The sequence below is a fragment of the Pantherophis guttatus genome, chromosome 2 (assembly GCF_059756535.1).
Source record: "Pantherophis guttatus breed Tessera chromosome 2, ASM5975653v1, whole genome shotgun sequence".
NCBI classification, from domain to species: domain Eukaryota; kingdom Metazoa; phylum Chordata; class Lepidosauria; order Squamata; family Colubridae; genus Pantherophis; species Pantherophis guttatus.
The window spans coordinates 11,541,296-11,562,202 of record NC_142064.1 but is presented as its reverse complement, the minus strand read 5'-3'; the positions used below and the strand labels follow the sequence as shown (position 1 = coordinate 11,562,202).

At 43.3% G+C, this 20,907-nt stretch overlaps 1 protein-coding gene across 2 annotated transcripts in view; it reads left to right on the top strand.

Annotated features, from left to right (window-relative positions):
* ZBTB7C (zinc finger and BTB domain containing 7C) overlaps positions 1 to 20,907 on the top strand; it is a 183,495-nt gene that overhangs the window by 87,588 nt on the left and 75,000 nt on the right. The gene's annotated exons all lie outside the window — the stretch shown is intronic.

Genomic DNA, 20,907 nt, shown 5'->3' with positions numbered 1-20,907 from the left:
AGGGATCACGGTCCGGAAAAGCCGAACCTCCGGGTTCTGGCGGTCATGCGCACCCAACAATCAGCTGACCGGTGCTCATGCGTACACCAGTTTTCGGCACCGTCACATGCGCAAAGGACAACTGATTGTCACACTTGCATGTGCTCCAGAAACCCAGAAGACAAACAGACAAGGCCGCGTGTGCCGGGCGACACGGCTTCACGTGCTACTTTGGGCACGTGTGCCATAGGTTCGCCATCACGGATATAGGGTCTCCAGCCAGACCTCCAAGGTCTTTTCCTATTCCTATTCCTTTTCCTATTCCTATTCCTATTCCTATTCCTATTCCTATTCCTATTCCTATTCCTATTCCTATTCTATTCCATTCCATTCCATTCCATTCCATTCCATTTATTCTATTCCATTCCATTCCATTCTGTTCTGTTCTGTTGTGTTCTGTTCTGTTCTATTCTATTCTATTCTATTCCATTTATTCTATTCTATTCCGTTCCGTTCCGTTCCGTTCTGTTCTGTTCCGTTCCGTTCCGTTCCGTTCCGTTCCGTTTCGTTCTGTTCTGTTCTGTTCTATTCTATTCCATTTATTCTATTCTATTCCATTCCATTCCATTCCATTCCATTTTATTCTATTCGCAGTGATATTGTATATAAACTTAATTCTTAAAAAACATTAAAATGAACATGTTATTAGAACAGTGCATTTTCCAGGCATGATGGTCTGATGGATCACACCGATGATAAACAAAATCCTAGATTAAAAAGAGAGCAAATTAGGGAACATCTATCAATACTTTTGCAATCTTAAGGAGAGATGCAAAACGTCATTCAATGTTTTTCTCAGGAAGACGTTCATATAAATCACCCAGCTGAAAGACCTGAAACTCATTCCTAAGAGGCCGACCTATCTATATAGCAGGTGCTTTGTTTTTAATACTACTTGCGATTTTTTTTCCCCCTGATGACTTCACCACGGGTGTCATTCCTAAAAATTGGCAGGTTACTCCAGTTCAGCTGGCTCTCAAATACAGGTAGTCCTCACTTAACGATGATAATTAGGAAAGGAATTTCCATCAATAAGCAAATGTGTGTGATATCATGTGTGTGACAACAGTTCTGTCTATATGCATTGTAAAGATCGTTTGGAGATGGGAGATACTTCCAATGTAATTATCAGATCCCCTGCATGAATTGCCCCTGTGACTCTGTAGGACAAACAGTTAGGAAGTGAACCATCAGATTGCAAGAACACAAGCAAGTGGTCAGATGAGGAGACCTGAACTCATTGGTAGCCTCACTTTGGGACATATTTAATTTCACAGCTACTAAGATTGTTGGCCGAGCAGGTACAAAGATAGCCAGGGAAATTATTGAAGCCTGCGAAAGGAGCTCAGTTAACAGGAGTGCTGAATAACCACTAGCTTATCAAATATGTAGGAGCCAAGGGCTTGGCAGCACAAGGAAACGTCAGCCATCACCAGCCATCAACACACCAATCAGCCAATAGGAAGGCACCACATAAATACGATTCACAGAACAGCCCAAAGCACGTATTGGAAGTAGAGACAAATTCCCTGAAAATGGGCTCCATCATGAGTCCGAAAGCTCAGAAGAGTAAATCTCTGGTCCCGATGACAGACCCAAATTCGATCTGGCATCATTATCCTGGGACACGTACATTTGCCTTCATTTGTGAGTTCTGTCTGTCTCCAGTCATCATCATTAAGCGGATCACAGTGAGTCCTTAAGTAAGGCTCTTGTGACTCTGACTTTCGACTGACTGCCCCCGGTTCGCACCGGTTCTATAGAACCAGTAGTAAAACCGGCAGGAGGCTCCGCCCACCGACCCCGACGTCATCAAAACCTTTCTGCGCTTGCACAGAAGAGCGCGCGGCCCCACTGCGAACCAGTAGTAAAAGTAAGTAGAACCCACTCCTGCCCCAAAGGTGCTTTTTCAAGAGGCAACTGGACTTTCTGGTTTTTCTTTGAAGACATTTTGCTTCTCATCCAAGAAGCTCTGATTCTTCAGCTCTGAAAAAGCACCTTTGGGACAACTGCAATCTCGATGACTGGGTATCTCCATAGACAAGTGTTGGAGCTCCCTGCTTTACATGTGCAAGTGCGGAGCGATCTCGGTTGGACCTATTTTGAAGACCTGTACAGGGGTGAAATCTAAAAATTTTCGCTACCGGTTCTGTGGGCGTGCTTAATTAGTGGGCGTGGCTTGGTGGTAAGGTGACTGGGAGGGCGTGGCTTGTTGGTCAGATGGGCGTGGACAGCTCGATGTCACTTCTTTGCCCTTTTTCAACCTACAAAACACAACACAACACAACTGGCTCACCCACAATGTAAAAGCAGCTGTGCTAGACCCAAAATGGCTCCTGCAAGAAGCAGGAACCTCACACAGCCACAAAAAGTCCAAAAAACCAACTTTCACACTTTACACACACAAAATTCCACATACAGCTTTGTGAGATTTTGTATGTTTGTGCAGTTAGAGTGGAACCCTACAGAAACACACAAAATCTCAGAAAGCTGCACAAATATTATTTTATTTTATTTTATTTTATTTTATTTTATTTTATTTTTTTATTTTATTTTATTTTATTATTTTATTTTATTTTATTTTATTTTATTTTATTTTATTTTATTTTATTTTATTTTATTTTATTTTATTTTTATATAAAAGCAGCTAAATTTAAAACTTCCTAAACTTTAAATGACTAGGTCTAAAAAAAGGACAACTAAAAAAAAAACCCCAAATAACTATTTTTTTTAAAGCTCCCAAAGGGGAAAAAAACTTACCGGGACAAGGCAGGCAGGCAGGCAGGCAGATAGAGCTGCTCACCGATGAGCTTGATTGCAGGCAGGACGATTCAGTTGCTTGCTGATGCAATGGATTGCAGGGATTACAGCAAGCGAAGCAAAGCAGGCGTTGTGACCAGCAGCTAAAGTAAGGAGGCTGGGGGGTGGGGAAAGGGATTTTTGTTACCGGTTCTCCGAACTGCTCGCCACCATCACTACCTACTCGCCCGAGCCGGTCCGAACTGGGAGCATTTCACCCCTACACCTGTAGTTTTCTAGCGAATTAAACGGCATTGGATCCATTTTGGGTGGGGGAAGCCCTGCAGCCGTTGCAAATTCAGCCCCCTGAAATTTCCCCAAGATTCTGTCTGAATCTCTCTCTCTCTCCCTCCCCTCTGCTGTCATTGCACCATGATTAATTGCAGCAAAACTGTTACATGAAGTTTGTGCCCACTCAGGACATGCAGAGTCTGCAAGATTTCCTTGGAAGCGGCGGCCGTCTCATCCGCTGTTGCCCCTGGCGAAAATCAATAGGCATTTAGCGGTGTTTATTCGGCCTAGTTTATTTCTGCTTTCCTGAAAAGAAATGTCCACGTGAGCTCCTCTCAAATCTTCTGCACACCCTCACCTTATTGGGGGAGAGGATTTATTTGAGCCAAGCAATATATCATTATTGTGGTTTGTCGCACAAACTCTGGGATGTTATGTGGCAGGCGCTTGTCTGTTTGAATTCCAAAGTCATTTCGTTTTCTATTACTTTGTCTTATTATCCAATCCCAACAGTTCTTGCTTGCAGGCAAACGGTATTTCTTCAAGATACTCCAGTGCTCCCTTGTTGCTACTTTGTCATGCTGTTGTTGAGGTCAGTTTGGGCAGTTTTCTTGCAGCAGCTAACTAGGTAGCCCGACTGTTTCTTCAGCTCTTTTGCAGGGGTGGTATTTGCTATCTCTTACCGTCCTCTCAATTCTAACTTCATTTCCATTTGTTCCACCCTCATCTATGCTCCTTGATATCACCACCTTTAAAGCGCTCCATGGGTATTTGCGGGACCGCCTTCTGCCGCCGATAGCCTCCCACAGACCAGTACGCTCCCACAGAGAGGGACTCCTCAGGGTGCCGTCAGCCAGGCAATGTCGGCTGGCAACCCCTAGGGGGAAGGCCTTCTCTGTGGCAGCTCCTGCCTCTGGAACGATTTGCCCCCGGAGATACGAAGGATATCGGATCTCCGGGTTTTTCGCCGTGCCCTAAAAACTTTTCTTTTCCATCAAGCAGGTCTGGCGTGAAACCCCTCCCCTCCTTTTTTAGTCTTTTTTAGCTTTTTAAATTGTCAAATGGTTTTTAGTTTTCAATGTTTTAAATTTTGGGGCCACAGTTATTTAATTCTTTTAATAATTTTAAATTTTGATATGTGTTTTAGTTCTGGCTGTGCACCGCTCTGAGTCCACTAGGAGAAGGGCGGGATATAAATTGAATAAATAAATAAATAAATAAATCATTGGGGGGAGGGGAGAAACCTCCCTCTTGATACAGGTAGTCCTCGATTTAACAACCGTTCATTTAGTGACCGTTTGAAGTTACAACGGCATGGAAAAATGTGTCTTATGACCATTGGATGGAAACTAATCAAGGAGAGAAGCAACCTGGAGTTAAGGAGAAATTTCCTGACAGTTAGAACAATTAATCAGTGGAACAACTTGCCTCCAGAAGTTGTAAATTTCTCCAACCCTGGAGGTTTTTAAGAAGAGATTGGACAACCATTTGTCTGAAATGGTATAGGGTTTCCTGCCTGAGCAGGGGGTTGGACTAGAAGACCTCCAAGCTCTCTTCTGGGGCACAACTCACTTAACAAATTTCTCACTTAGCAACATGAATTCAGGGCTCAGTTGTGGTCGTAAGTTGAGGACTACCTGTACTGTTGAAAATCATATTGTATTACAGTTGAATTTATGCGGATGTTTTTAAATGTTTTCGTTGTATGGGTATACTGTGTATACCCGTACAATGACAATAAAGTTATTATTATTATTATAAAGCATGTCCTATATCGTAGTACAAAAAAGAAATCTGATGCTTCCACCTGATGCAAAGGCTATGCATTCATTCAACTGTAGTAAAAGTTTAATATTTAATTTTAAAAGAGCACAAGTTGAATTAACAAGTCTGGTTTTTTTGGTCTGATATTATTCTGTTTCTGCAGAAAAACACATTGAACAATCCCTTCTGCAGCCATTGAAATTCACACAAAAGCCCCTCAATGTGCCTTTTTAAGATATAAGGTATATAGAGAGAGAAAGAAAGAGAGAATGATATAGAAGTATACATATATTCACGTATACCGGCAGTCCTCGACTTACAACAGTTTGTTTAGTGACCGTTCGAAGTTACTGTCACTGCGTTTTTGTATTTACCAGCTGAGCTCTTATTTTTGAACTTTCAGATTTTGCCAAGTTCTTATCTCTAAGCTAACTGCGCATGTCCACATTCTTTCACTTTCACAGCACAGAAGAAAGTAACTTATGTCCATTTTTCACACTTATGACCGTTGCAGCATCCCCATGGTCACGTGGTTTATATTTGGATGCTTGACAACTGACTCACAGTTATGACGATTGCAGGGTCCTGGGATCACGTGATTCCTTTTTGCGACCTCCTGACAAACAAAGTCCATGGGGAAACCAGATTCACTTAACAACCAGGTTACTAACTTAACAAGTGCAGTGATTCACTTAACAAATATAGCAAGAAGAGTCGTAAAATAGGGCAAAACTCACTTAACAAATTTCTCACTAAGCTCCATACATTTTGGGCTCCATTGTGGTCATAAGTTGAAGAGTACCTGTGCATATATCCTTCCGCTTTGCTGGATAATTGACACCTCACCCTTCACATTTGCAGAGACGGGGGATGAGAAAATACATATAATTTTTCTTTCATAGCAAGTCTAATATTTCCACACCTACCCATATCAGAAAAACCATTCGTGCATTCATCCCTGATCAGAAACACTTTCACTGCTTGTATGTTTTAAAGAAAAAAAATATTCCTTGCAAACGACATCAACAGTACAGGTAATCCTCGACTTACGACCACAATGGAACCCAAAATTTATGTTGCTGAGCGAGACAGTGATTGAGTAAATTTTGACCCATTTTACGGCCTTCCTTGCCAGTCGCTAAGTGTAATCACTTAACGACTGTGAGTTGAGTAAGTTAACTCACAGTCGTTAGTGCTGTGAGTGCTTACTCAACGTGCAGTTGAGTAAGTTAGTAACATGGTTGTTAAGTGAATCTGGCTTCCCCATTGACTGCTTGTGAGGTCACAAAAGGGGATCACGTGACCCCGGGACACTGCAATGGTCATAAATATGAGTCAATTGCCAAGCATCAGTTTTTTTCAGTGCTGTTGCAACCTTGAACTATCACTAAACTGTTGTAAGTCAAGGACTACCTGTATAGTTATAGCAAAGAAGCCTGGTGGTGCAGCAGACTAAACTACTGTTAAAAGTAGGGTTTAGCTGCCAGCTGCCTGCAATTACTGCAAGTTCAAATCTCACCAGGCTCAAGGTTGACTCAGCCTTCCATCCTTTCAAGGTAGGTAAAATGAGGACCCGGTTTGTGTGGGCAATAAGCTGACTTTGTATAAAATAGAACACTGCTTGGGGGGGGGGGGGGGCAAAAAAGCCCTACTAAGCAGGTATATACAAAAGTATGAAGGCTATTGCTTAACGCATTGTAAGCTGCCCTGAGTCTCCGGAGAAGGGCGGCATATAAATCAAACTAATAAATAAAGGAGCTTCCCCATTTTCTTCTGCTTTGGGTCAGAGGTTCTGGCTCTCTCTTCTATCTTCTGCCCTTAACCTCTATAGCTGTTGGTCTTGCTCTTGGAGTTGTTAAGCGAATCACTGCAGTGAAGTAAGCTAGTAATAACGGGCGTTAAGCGAATCCATCCTCCCCATTAACGTTGTTTGTCAGAAGGTCACCCAAGGGGACACTGCAACCGTCATAAATATGAACCAGTTGCCAAGCTTCCAAATTTTGACTCTGTGACCATGAAGATGCTGCAATAATTGTATGTGGGAAAAATGGTCATAAACGGGGTGGGGGGGCCTGCTGGGGGTTCCCAGGGGTTCGGGAGAACCTCTAGCTAAGATTTTCTGCCGTTCGGAGAATCCCCAAATCCCCCTCCTGGCTGGCCCCGCCCTGCCTCTCCCAGGAATCTCCATGCGGCCCGTTTTGGATGCAGGTAAGTGCAGGGCGCCCGTTGAGTCTCGGGGAGGGCGAAAAATGGATCTACTGGAAGTTCGGGAAACGGGCCCGTTCCTAGCCTCCAGAGAGCCTCCGGAGCCTGGGGAGGCTGTTTTTGCCCTCCCAGATGCTCGAGTAAAGCCACCAGAGCCCGGGGAGGGCAAACCCCCCCCCCTGTTGCAGGAGGCCGACTAGGCCATGCCCACCATGCCGATGCCCACCCAGCAACCGGGCAGAGAACTCCTTGCTAAAATTTTTGAAGCCCATCCCTATAAGTCACTTTTTTTCAGTGCGTTAGAACTTCGAACGTTCATTAATCAAACTGTTGTAACTTGAGGACTATCTGTACAGTTGTAGCCAAGGGGCTGCCCTAATTTTTATCTGCTTTGGGTCAGAGGTCTTGCTGCCTTCTGCCCTTAGCCTCTTCAGCTACTGGTCCTGCTGCGTCTGGAACCTCTACTCAATCTACATTTGCGATAGAAAAACTCTGATTAATTTCTGCCTGACGACCGGCTCTTATCCTGGTTTCAGAGTAATTGTTTTCCGCCTCTGCGGTCTCTGCTCCTTACATTTCACTGCATATTTATTAGGCTCTCTGCCGAGGCCATCTCCGGCTGCATTAAACCAATTTACTGTAGCTTTGAAACGCCTGACCTTCGCTCTGCCGGCCCCATCCTTTCTAAACCGGCCCCCACCCCGGGCCTGCCAAGGATTCTTGTTCTGCTGAATCCTGCTTGGGTTGGCAAAGAAATCAATTATTTCTCCTTAATCACTGAAGGTCATTTCTGTGCCAATAGACTGGCCTATTAGTCTGCCCTCTTCTTTTCCTGGCAACTCACCAATCTTAAAATAAAACACATTAATAGCAATAGCACTTAGTCTTATATACCGCTTTATAGTGCTTTCCAGCCCTGTCTAAGCAGTTTACAGAGTCAGCCTATTGTCCCCAACAATCTGGGTCCTCATTTTATCCACCTCGGAAGGACGGAAGGCTGAGTCAACCTTGAGCCTGGTGAGAGTCAAACTGCCAAATTGCAGGCAGCTGGCAGTCAGCAGAAGTAGCCTGCAGTACTGCACTCTAACCACTGTGCCACCGTGGCTCATTAATGCAGAGATGCTGGAGTCCAGTTGGACATGCCTGCTTCTAAAAGGCTGCTGAGCCAATAGGAGGGTCTTGGGGAGGGAAAGGACATTCTCCAAATGGAGATTTATGACCTTTGAACTGCCCGTCCACCATTAAGGAGGTTTGATTGGGTTAAGGCCTGTGATGGGAAGAAGCCAGGAAGCCAACCCTTGTCCGGCTTCTCCCATTGACTTTGCTTGTTGGAAGGTGCCTCAGGAGGTCCCAAATCAGGGGTGGGTTTTACTTACCTTTACTACCAGTTTGCACCAAGCTTCTGCACATGTGCAGATAGCCTATGATGACATCTGGGGCAGTGGGCGGAGCCTCCCACCAGTTTTACTACCGGTTCTTGCGAACCGGTCCGAACCGGGGGCAACCCACCACTGTCCCAAATGATCACATGACATGACCCAAATGGATTCTTTGATTGTTGTACATACATATATGTAAAAAAAGATGTTGCCATGATGCAAAAAAGATATTGAAACTCTAGAAAGAGTGAAGAGAAGAGCAACAAAGATGATTAGGGGACTGGAGGCTAAAACATATAAAGAGCGGTTGCTGGAATTGAGTATTTCTAGTTTAATGGAAAGAAGGACTAGGGGTGACATGATAGCAGTGTTCCAATATCTGAGGGGCTGCCACAAAGAAGAGGGAGTCAACCTGTTCTCCAAAGCACCTGAGGGAAGGACAAGAAGCAATGGATGGAAACTAATCAAGGAGAGAAGCAACCTAGAACTAAGGAGAAATTTTCTGACAGTGAGAACAGTCAGTCAATGGAACAACTTGCTTCCAGAAGTTGTGGATGCTCACACACTGGAGGTTTTTATGAAGAGATTGGACAACCATTTGTCTGAAAAGATATAGGATTTCCTGCCTAAGCAGGGAGTTGGACTTGAAGACCTCTAAGATCCCTTCCAACTCTGCTATTCCATTCCATACCATTCTAAATGTGTGTACATACCATATGTATATATGTGTACATGTATGTTTTGTTCTGTCCTCTGTCTGGTCCTTAACAGATTAACAGAGTTGGAAGGGACCTTGTACTGTAGGTCATCTAGTCCAACCCCCCGCCCAAGCAGAAGACCGTACGTCATTTTTGACAGATGGTAGTCCAATCTCTACTTGAAACCCTCCGGTGATGAAGCTCCCACAACCTCCGAAGGCAACTTCTGTTCCACGGGTTGATTGCTCTCCTTGGTCAGAAAAATTCTCCTTATTTCCAGGCTGAATCTCTCCTTGATCAGTTTCTATCCATTATTCATTGTCTGGCCTTCAAAAATAGCTTGACCTCTTCTCTTCTCTTCTCTTCTCTTCTCTTCTCTTCTCTTCTCTTCTCTTCTCTGCTCTGCTCTTCTCTTCTCTTCTCTTCTCTTCTCTTCTCTTCTCTTCTCTTCTCTTCTCTTCTCTTCTCTTCTCTTCTCTCCTCTCCTCTCCTCTCCTCTCCTCTCCTCTCCTCTCCTCTCCTCTCCTCTCCTCTGCTCTGCTCTGCTCTGCTCTGCTCTGCTCTGCTCCCTTAAGTTTTCACCGATTGTAAGTTCAGGACTATCTGTAGAAACAAAAATAAAGTAACAACTGCAGAGTCCTTGGTGCTCTTTTATGCTTGGTTGTTTGCAAATATTTCATTACTCGACTAAGTAACATCATCGGTGCTAAGGAGTGTGGGTTTTCCTCCTGGTTGTTTTTTTTTTAAAGAAAGCTAGCATCTCAGACAGAAGGGTTGAAATTTGCCCATTCCTGATAGCCTGCTTTTCTTTAAGCTGGATGAGGATAATTTAATAGAAAAACATTGAACAATATGCGGTTTATACTTGCCATCCACTGGGGTAGACGGCACAATCCACATATGGATTTCCCATCTGGGTAGTAGCTAAGCCTTACCTGAATGGGTAAATTCTTTCCACAGAAAACTAGTCTCCTTAAGTCAATATTGGGAAATGGCTGTTTTCCTTCAGCCAAAGTGTGATGATTTAAATTTATGATGTCATCTTCACGTACCTTAGATTGTCATGCGAAAGGGAACTTAGCTCTTACTATGGAAACAGGTTTATATTGTATAATTCAACCGTATCAATTTTAGTGGCCTCCACCTGCTTTTTAGATCTGCAGTTCGGTCTATCCAGTCGCCCCCTCAAAACACCTCTGATTCAGTGCTGTGTTGTCCTACACAATCTCTTAAATTCCCCAAGGAAAAGGAACATATCTTTGTGGGTCGTTGTTTGGAAAAAGAAATGGCTATTCTGAAACATAATAATGCTGAACATTTCTGTTGTACTCTCAACAATTCTGAGCAGTTGTAGAAGCAAAAAAATATATATATTGGGCCAAAATTCGTATGTGGTTGGAGAACATGACACGACAACATATTGATCTCAAACCTGAATTATTCTTGTTGGGGATTTTACCAGAAACTTATAGTAAAGAAAATGTATGTTTGATTATTCATGTAAATAACTGCGGCTAGAATTGTATTTGCACAAAATTGGAAAAGTGAAGAGATCCCTACAATGTGATTAAGAAAATATTAGAATGTGCAGAAATGAATAGATTAACACTTGCAATTAAAGGAAAGGAAGAATTGGACTATTATAATATATGGGAGTTATTTTATCAATGATTAGAGAATAAATATTCAGGAGCCTGGATAGCTCAACAGACAGAGCACTGTAATTTAACACCAGCTGTCTGCAATTAAAGTAAGATCGAATCTTACCAGGCTCAAGGTTGACTCAGCCTTCCATCCTTTCAAAGGTAGGTGAAATGAGGACCCAGTTTGTGGGGGCAATAAGCTGACTTTGTATAAAAATATACAAAATTATGAAGGCTATTGCTTAACGCACTGTAAGCCGCCCTGAGTCTCCGGAGAAGGGTGGCATATAAATCAAATTTAATATATATATATATATGAAAACTAGAAATAATAGCAGAGGAGTGAAATATCAAAAATGTATTAGAAAGTTAAATAAGCTAAGAAGAGAAATGTTACAATAGTAGATGTTATGCATTAGTACTAATTCAAAAATAGATAAATAATGAACATGCTTGATTTTTAATGGTTAAATCAATGTTAATGGTTATTGCACAAAAAAATTGTACCCAGACGACACACTGTTTAATGAAAGATGAAATGTTTGTATTAAAAGAAAATATTTTCTTTAAAAAAAAAACAATTTTGAGCACTTCAAGCAGGTAAGAGGCCATTGTGAGGCCATTAATACCTGCCGAGGGGTCTTCGGACACCCTTGTTTTGCATTTAAACAACCAGTTTGGTATAGTGGTTAAGCTGCTGGCCTAGAAACCAGGAAACTGGGAGTTTTAGTTCTGCCTTAGCCAGCTGGGTGACTTTGGGCCAGTCGCTCTCTCTCAGTCTGACCCACCTCACACAGGATTATTGTTGAGGGGAAAATAGGACGAGGAAGTATATTAAGTGTGCTCGCTGCCTTGAGTCACTTACAAAATACAGGTAATCTTCGACGTACGACCACAATTGAGCCCAAAATTTCCGTTGCTAAGTGAGATCGTTGTTAAGTGAGTTTTGCCCCATTTTACGGCCTTTCTGGCCACAGTTGTTGAAGTGAAACGCTGCAGTTGTTAAGTTAGTAACACGGTTGTTAAGTGAATCTGGCTTCCCCATTGACTTTGCTTGTCAGAAGGTCGCCAAATTTTGGTCGCCATGACGATGGGGATGCTGCAATAGTCATAAGTGTGAAAAATGGCCAGGTTGCTTCTCTCCTTGATTAGTTTCCGTCCAATGGTCATAAGTCACTTTTTTTCAGTGCCCTTGTAACTTTGGATGGTCACTAAACGAATGCTTGTTAGTCGAGGACGACTTGTAAAAAATAAAAATCAAATCAATAAATACTTACGGCCATTTGCTGCCCTGTTTGTAACGTAGGTTGAAATTGGGAGCTTTCTGTTGCAAATGAGCCCCTCATACAGCAAAAAGTGGCTTGCTAAAACTGACCAAAAGATTCCCGGAAAAGATCTGGTTTAGGTATTTCCAGGGTCTTCCAGCCACAGCTGCCCAGAGTGGTAGAAATAAGCTGCAAACTCTTGTCTTTCCTACTGTTGGAAGGATAATCCATCTGGTTCAGTTCCAAGCTAGGAGAAAGACGATGGAAATAACATGGAGGCTGATTGGAAAGAAAGACTGTTTATTGGTGAACAGAACAACCAGTTCTGTTTGTGGTCCTGGGGCAGCTGACCAACCAACTGGGCGAGTGGAAGCGTTCTTGTACGGTTCTGTAATTTGGAAGTTTGGGATTTGTGCAATATGGGCTTTGTGTTCTGAAAGGGTATTGGGTAATTCCCATTGTGGGTGATGGCTATGTCCTGTGTTAGATTCTGCTTTTGTTAGCTGTTGAAATTGCTGTAAGGGGTTTTGAAATATCCTGTCTTGTGTTGGCAGTATTTGCTTTGCTTATGAATGGAGCCATCTAGATAGTTGGCTTCCTCTTTCAATAAGCAGATCACCTATGATGATGTCCAGGTCAGTGGGCGGAGCCTCCCACCGGTTTTACTACTGGTTCTTGTGAACCGGTCTGAACCGGGGACAACCCACCACTGTCACTAGCCGAATTCGGACCATGGTGTGCTTAAATCTGGGCCGCGGGGCCAGCCTGGAAATAGCAAAGGACCGGCCCGCAATGCCTCTGGAAGCCAAAACGGGGCACAGGGAACCTTGCACACATGCCCCCCCCCCCCAGGGAGCCCTGTTTCGGCCGGCAAAGTGCTGCAGGAGACCATCAAGGCCGAAAAAGGGATGGGGCAGGGCCTCGTACCCCCCCCCCCGTGCCCTGTTTTGGCCAGCAAAGTGCTGGCCCGGCCGGCCCACGGAGAATTACAATGCTGATCCAGCCCTCAAAGAAATCCAGTTTGACACCCCTGGGGGGTTGGATTAGAAGACCTCTAAAACCCCTTCCAACTCTTATTCTGTTAATGTGTTGGGAGTTGGGCAATCCTGATATTGGATGGGCATAAGGATTCTTCCTCCTTCTCCTCCGCTTCCTCCCCTTCCTTCTCCTCTTCCTTCTTCTTCCCCACCTTCTCTTCTTCCTCCTCTTCCTCCCCTTTCCTTTCCTCCTCCTCCCCTTCATCTTCCTCCTCCTCTTCCTCATCCACCCCTTACCCATCCTCCTCCCCTTTCCCTCCTCCTCCTCCTGCTCTCCATCCAATGCTCCATTCATGGGTGCAGTGCAGCCCAGATTGTCTTCATATGCAAGGGGGATTCAGCAGTTCTGATCCTCCCACTAAGAAGTTGTCTGATCTAATATAATCACTGCTGTTCCCTGAATGGAGTAGAGGATTTAGTGTCCTGTTTGACTGTGTTCGGGCAGGAGGCTGGGAGATCAAACAACTTTCAGGGTCTTGAAAACATATATAAAAGATTATAACATCTCACATAGGAGGAAGGATATTTGGGCTATCCTGTTAAAGTTGCAGAAGCCCAAGAAAGTATATATTGGGAATGATAGATAAAATTATCTTATACAGGCAGTCCTTGACTTATAACCATCCGTTTAGTTATGGTTTGAACTTACAATGGCAGTGAAAAAAGTGACTTACAAGTACTTGCATTTATGACCATCACAGCATCCCCACTGGGGAATGCGGAAAGTTGGACTCGCTTAACAGCCCCATGATTCACTTAACAACCGCAGTGATTTGCTTAACAACCATGAGTACAGCAGGGACCTCATAACTGGAGGTCCAGTTCAGCTATCCAGGCAATCACCTCTGGCGTTTCTTCGTTGTAGATCTTCTAAAGAACCAGAGAACGCACTTTGTGGACAATCTTGTACAATATGCTTAACAGTTTGCATATCAGCACCACAATTACAATGAGGGGGATCTTTTGCCTTCAGAAGTTGTGGGAGCTTCATCACTGGAAGCTTTCAAGAAGAGACTGCACTGCCATCTGTCAAAAATGGTGTAGGACAGGGGTGAAATGCTCTCAGTTTGGTCCGGTTTGCCCGAACCGGGAGTGAAAAAGACTACTGGTTCGCCAAACCGGTAGTAAAAAAAGGCTACTGGTTCGCCGAACCGGTAGTAAAAAATGTTTTAAAAAAAATTTCGACGATCAGCTAAGCGACGCATGATCGTCTGAACTTTTTTTTTTTAGTTTTTTAGCATTTTTTTACTATCGGTACAGGATCACTTGTGACCTTCCCATGAAGCTTCCAACGCACAAAATGAACGCGGAAATCCAGATATGCTTAACAACTGCATGATTCACTTAACGACTAGCGATTTGCGTAACAACTGTGACAAAAAATGTCATAAAATTGAGCGCGACTCACTTAACAACCTCCTTGCTTAGCAACATAAATTCTGGTCTCAATTGCGGTTATTATTTATTGATTGATTGATTGATTGATTGATTGATTGATTGATTGGTTTGATTTATATGCCACCCTTCTCCCGAGACTCAGGGCGGCTTACAATGTGTTAAGCAATAGCCGTCATACTTTTGTATATACCTGCTTAGTACGGCTTTCGTCCCCCCCCCCCCCCCAAAGCGGTGTTCTTTTTTTTATACAAAGTCATCTTATTGCCTCAACAATCCGGGTTCTCATTTTACCTACCTTGGAAGGATGGAAGGCTGAGTCAACCTTCAGCCTGGTGAGACTGGAACTCGCAGTAATTGCAGGCAGCTGGCAGCTAAGTGCTACTTAACAGCACTTTAATCTGCTGCACCACCAAGGCTCCTTAACTTAAGGACTTCCTGCATTGAGTAACGTCAACAGTTAATACCTTCCTTTTTACGAGGGGTCGGATTGTAAATAAGATTTGTTTTTCATTAAGCAATTATTGACACTAGCCTGGTTTTGTTTATTGCCTAGCAGTTTTAGGGTGTTTATCATTTGTGTGCTTTTGCCGCCTTCAGCATCCGTTTTCTTTGACGCTTTTAACTTATTTACATTATGTAAACAGTTTTGATCTTTTGTTGAAAAGGAAAAGCAGGAAAAAATATTGTAAAATGTTACACAGGATGCCATTCTTCATGCTAAATACTTCTGGTCTTTCCAACTTGAGCCAACGTCTAGTCAACGGTATTGTAAGTAAACGAGTAAAATTTAGGAAGTAAACCAGGAGCTGATTTCAATCACATTTCTTGATTGCTCTTTTTAAATGAAATTTAGGCCTTAAAAGATGTATGTCAGCTGTGCTGCCATCGGAGCTGGAGAAGAATGAATAAAAACCAATTTCTTTCCCAGAGTCTTAAAAATGATCCAGTTTGAGAAGCTGATCATTTGATTCTTTTATTAATTTGTTAGTTTACAGGTGGGTTTAACACTAGGTTTTCTTATTTTATGAGGAAAAGTCCATTATGAGCCAACAGAGCACTAAAATGCAAGGTATAAATTAAATTTAAAAAGAGATGCCTATCATTAGTATTACTCTCTATCGATGGCCCTAATATTAAACCAACCAGTTAATCTGTAAAGATGATAAAAAAATCTAATGTCTTGACTTTTTTGACCAAAAAAAAAGTGGTCAAAAATGGTCCCCTATGGAGTGCTGGTGGCTCAGTGGTTAAGATGCTGAGCTTGTCGCTCGAAAGGTCGGCAGTTCAGCGGTTCGAATCCCTAGTGCCGCGTAACGGGGTGAGCTCCCGTTCCTTGTCCCAGCTTCTGCCAACCTAGCAGTTCGAAAGCACGTAAAAAATGCAAGTAGAAAAATAGGGACCACCTTTGGTGGGAAGGTAACAGCGTTCCGGGCGCCTTTGGCGTTTAGTCATGCCGGCCACATGACCACGGAGACGTCTTCGGATAGCGCTGACTCTTCGGCTTTGAAATGGAGATGAGCACCGCCCCCTAGAGTCGGGAATGACTTGCACGTATGTGCGAGGGGAACCTTTACCTTTACCTTATGGAGTGCTATGCATAGAGAGATGGGGATTTTAAATCTCCACATTTGAGACAGGCAGATAGGACTCTCTTCATGGGTAGAAGTGCGAGCCATTCATAAAATTGCATTCCCCCCCCCTTATTTTAAATTAAAAGGAACTTTGAAAGGCTGTGCTCATTAAAAGGACTTTCCACTTAAATGTTCTGAATAACAGCCAAGGCTCAGTCTTAATTGGCGATGCTGAATATTGATTTTATTAGCTATAGCTAAAGAAGAAAATAAAGGAGTTTGAAGTTCTGAGCCTCTTCGAAATTCAGGAAGGTGAGAAAAAGAACGTTAGACTGTAAAAATAAAATAAAGGCTTCCAGTACATGCGAAGCTATTAAGGTCCATCCTTGCATCAATCAGTTATAATTGGTTCTCAATTTAGGACCACAATTGGAACTGGAATTTATGTTGGCGGTTGTTTCCCCTGTTTCCCCTAAAATAAGACATCCCATGATAATAAGCCCAATTGGGCTTTTGAGCCCATGTGCTAAAATAAGCCCTACCCCCTGAAAATAAGCCCTCCCCCAAAATATTTAAATGCACACGCAGCCGGTCCTCACCATTTCCTCTGGTTAGGTTAGGGAGGCAGAGCTGGAAATTAGATAAGAGGAGCCCCATCTTGCTCCACGCGCCCCAAAATAATAAGACCTCCCCGGAAATTAGACCAAGCGCTTATTTCAGGGTTCAAAAAAATAAAATAAAATAAGATAGGGTCTTATTTTCAGGAAAACACAGTAGTGGCATCACACTTGATTTTATTATCTTTTTTTATACTGCGTTTGTTAAGTGAATCAGGTAGTCATTAAGCAAATCTGGCTTCCCCCTTTGATTCTGCTTGTTGGAAGTTGGGTGGGAAGGTCAGAAAGGGTGATCATATGACCCCAGGGCATCTCATCTGGCATAAATACATGCCAGTTGCCAAGCGCCCAAATTTTGACCATCTGACTGTGAGGATGCCGAGACGGTTGTAAAGGCAAAAGGATTGGTTATATAAGTCACATTTTTGTAACTGCATTGGTCGCTAAATGAATGGTTATAGGTCGAGGATTGCCTGTAATAACTAGCTCTTTGAGATAAAACTATTTCTTCCCGTATCGCTCTACACCTTGACTCACTTGCTTGAGTCATCTAAAGCTGCTCCCTCGCCATCTTCGCGCATTGCACCAAGTTTACTCCTGATTTCCTCTTTCTCACCTGCCAGAATCTTATCAGCATCTCCCATGCATTGATACTTCTGCTCTGGCAAAGACGAGCTTTATAATTACATTAATTATATTTTATAAGGCTGCCCAATTCCACCACCATCCTTAAGGGCAGAACAGCTCAATCTGGAGATAAATCCCTCCACCAAAAACAGTCATGAAACACAGTTCCAAGACTGATATGGCTGAACAGGTTACACCCTGAACTGGAAATCATAAGACTTACTTATCAGATCAGGGAAAGTTACTCCCTGGGTAAGAGTTCAAACCAGGTGAGTATTTCTCAACCTGGGCAACTTTAAGGTGTGTGGACTTCAACTCCCAGAATTCTCCAGCCAGCAGCAAGAGTTGAAGTCAAGGTTGGGAAATACTGGTCCAGACAAATGGAGGGAATTTTTTCAAGCCATCTGATTCTTAACCTGAAAAACTGTAATATATATACCCTGTGGCCATTTCCATGTGGTGGTTCCAAACCAAGCAGAAATCAGCTGAATCAGCAGAAGTTGTTTCTGCTAAGGTGTTACCTGATACGCAGTCATGGTCCGTTTCGTTCAAGATGCTATATCTTGCTTGGAGTAGCAGCTCACCCTTGGGTGGTAGCAGAAATTTATTTTTAAAAATGATTTAAAAAATGATGTTGAGACTCTAGAAAGAGCGCGGAGAAGAGCAACAAAGATGGTTAGGGGGCTGGAAGATAAAACATATAAAGAACGGTTGCAGGAATTGGTGTTGTGGCCCCTCAGCAGCCTGTGTAGCTAGTAGCTGATTCTGACAGCGAGGAGGCTGGTGTGGTGCTGCGCCAGCAGCCTGTGCAGCTGACACTCGAGTCAGACAATGAGGAGGCTGGAGAAGATGTGGTGCCAGAGGCAGGGATTCAGCCAGGGCCTTCAGAACCTCCAGAAGTTCCTTTAAGTGAAGAGGACAAAGAGGAGGAGCCTCTTCTTGATGCATGGGTGTGCAGAGCTGCCAAAAGGCAGGAGTGGCTCCTCAGGAGGAGGTCTCCTCGAGAGTAAGGCTTGGGGCTAATTGGCCACTCCCTTAGCCTATTTAAGGAGGAATGTCAACTGAAGCAATTTGTAGGGAACAACTTTAGTTCATTCTCCTTCACGTCTGGATTCTCTGCAAATTGCTTCTGGGCTTTCTGCCAACCTTAGTAAGATTGTGATTACTTTATCTTTGGTTTCTTGTAGGCTGTTAAGAAAGTTTCTTAACAGCCTTTGTTTGGCAAGGCTACGTTATTTTAGTAAATGTAAGTTTTGTACAGACTTTGCTGTGTTGTTTGGGGTCCGTAACTGGGGCAGAACAATTGGGTATGTCTGTTTTAATTAAAAGAAGGGCTGGGGGGTGACATGATCAGCAGTCTTAGATATCTTAGGAGTTGCGACAAAGAAGAGGGAGTCAAGCTATTCTCCAAAGCACCTGAGGATAGGACAAGAAGCAATGGATGGAAATTAATCAAGGAGAGATCCAATCTAGAACTAAGGAGAAATTTCAATTAGACAGTTAGAACAATCAATCAGTGGAACAACTTTCCTTCAGAGGTTGTGGGTGCTCCATCATTGGAGGCTTTTAAAAAGAGACTGGACAGCCACTTGTCTGTAATAGGGTCTCCTTCTCAACTGCAATGATTCACTTAACAAATGGAGCAAGAAAAGTCATAAAACGGGGCAAAAGTTAACTTAGCAACATAAATTTTGGCTCAGTTGTGGCCATAAATCAAGGATTACCTATATACTCTCACTTTACCCTACTTCCTATGATTTAAGTAGTGAGATCTCTGGTGGGCTTCACAGATAAAGCGTCTCAACTAAACTGGATCTCAATTTCATTTCTTGTCAGTTTTAGAATCTTGATAGGAAACAAAACTGCTGAGTTTGATTTTTCTCTATTTATTTTCACAGCATGCCCTAAACTATCACCTTTCCCTCATCCTGGCTCCATCGAGCTATTACTCCCCCCCCCTCTACTAGACACTCATAGGGGGCCCTGTGCAGCAGCCTACAACTGGTGTTGCAGGTGTTGGAGCGGGGGTGGGGGGGGTAGACCACTGCAAAATTACAGTTTTACGTCTCCATCACGACTAAAAGGGGAATACTGTATATATATTCATAAAGAATGAGGTTTTGATTGCCAGAGTGTTCTCCCTTTAACCCAGCTGCTCAGACATTTTGCAAAATTGTTTTTTTTATTGAAAAAGTTTTTCAAATACAGATTTTTCCCCACTTTTTCCCCCCTCCCTCCTCCCTAACCCCCCCTCCCCCTCCCCTCCCCCCATGGCTTCTCCAAAATAAAATCCAACTTAATATCGAATTATATAATACTTTACCATCCTTTTACACCACCCCCCACATGCTAACCATTTCTTTTCTAACATTATTATTATATCTCCCCTATGCTATACCTTTCGAAGCAACCTTCAGCTATATAACTATATAATAATCCTAATTTAACGTTTATTCAACTCATAATCTACTCATTTTTCCCACCCCCATACATATATCTCTTAATTCACATCTTTTACATATATTTATATCTAAACATAACATCCCTTTTCCTAAACTAAACAGTCAGTAACCTAACCTATCTCCACCCATTTTCCTACAGGTCTACCATACATGTTATTTTTAATATCTTTGTTCTTCTGCCCACACCACATAACTAAAAAATATTTCCATATATAAATAAAATACTCAAATGATTTTAAATTTATAATCCATATAGTATCTTCTGTAATGTCTTTCAACTAGATTATTAATTCCATCACCCATGTTAGGGTAACATCAAGTTCAGCTTCCAACAGTATATTCAGTCTTCTATTACCATCTGCCCCCATCAATAATTGCAAAATTGTTGAATGCACACAGCAGAAGCTGAAAACGAGGATGGGGAGACCAGCGAAGCGCTCTCTACATCAGGGGTCTCAAACTCAAGGCCCACGGGGTGCTTAGATCTGGCCTGTGGGGCTGCCCTGGAAACAGCGAAGGACCGGCCTGCGGTGCCTCTTCCAGTGAAAATGGAGCTCGGGAGGGCTGCGTGCTCCGTTTTTGTTGGCAGACGGTTGCAAGGAGACCGTCGCAGCTGAAAACGGAGATCGGGAGTCGGTTTTTGCAGGCAGAGCGCTCAGGCCACCACAGGTGCCCCCGACACGAGTGACGTTAAGCTGGCCACGCCCACCCCGGTTCCCCGAGGTCAAAACACAACCTTGATGCGCAGAGGTGGGATTCAGCCGGTTCTATCCGGTTTGGGTGAACTGGTAATGGCGACCGCGGGAGGCTCCGCCCACCCACCCAGACGTAATGCGTGAGCGCTGCACATGCGTGGGAGGCTTTGCGCGCATCCTCACATTTGCGAACCAGTAGGGAATGTAAGTGAATCCCACCTCTGTGGGATGCGGCCCTCAATGAAATCAAGTTTGACACCCCTGCTCTACATGGATGGAGGCGGTTGTGGGTTTTTATTATTCTGGGACTGATTGTAGTTCAGGAAGCTTTCGTGTCCTACTGTTAATTGGCTATCTAAAGGAAGCTCTGATTGGTCTTCTGTTCCTGCATACAGCAATTCAACCATCTTGGTTTGGAACAGGTGACAAAGTTAAAACAGCCAACTTTAATTCGCTTCGAAGCAGGGGTGAAATGCT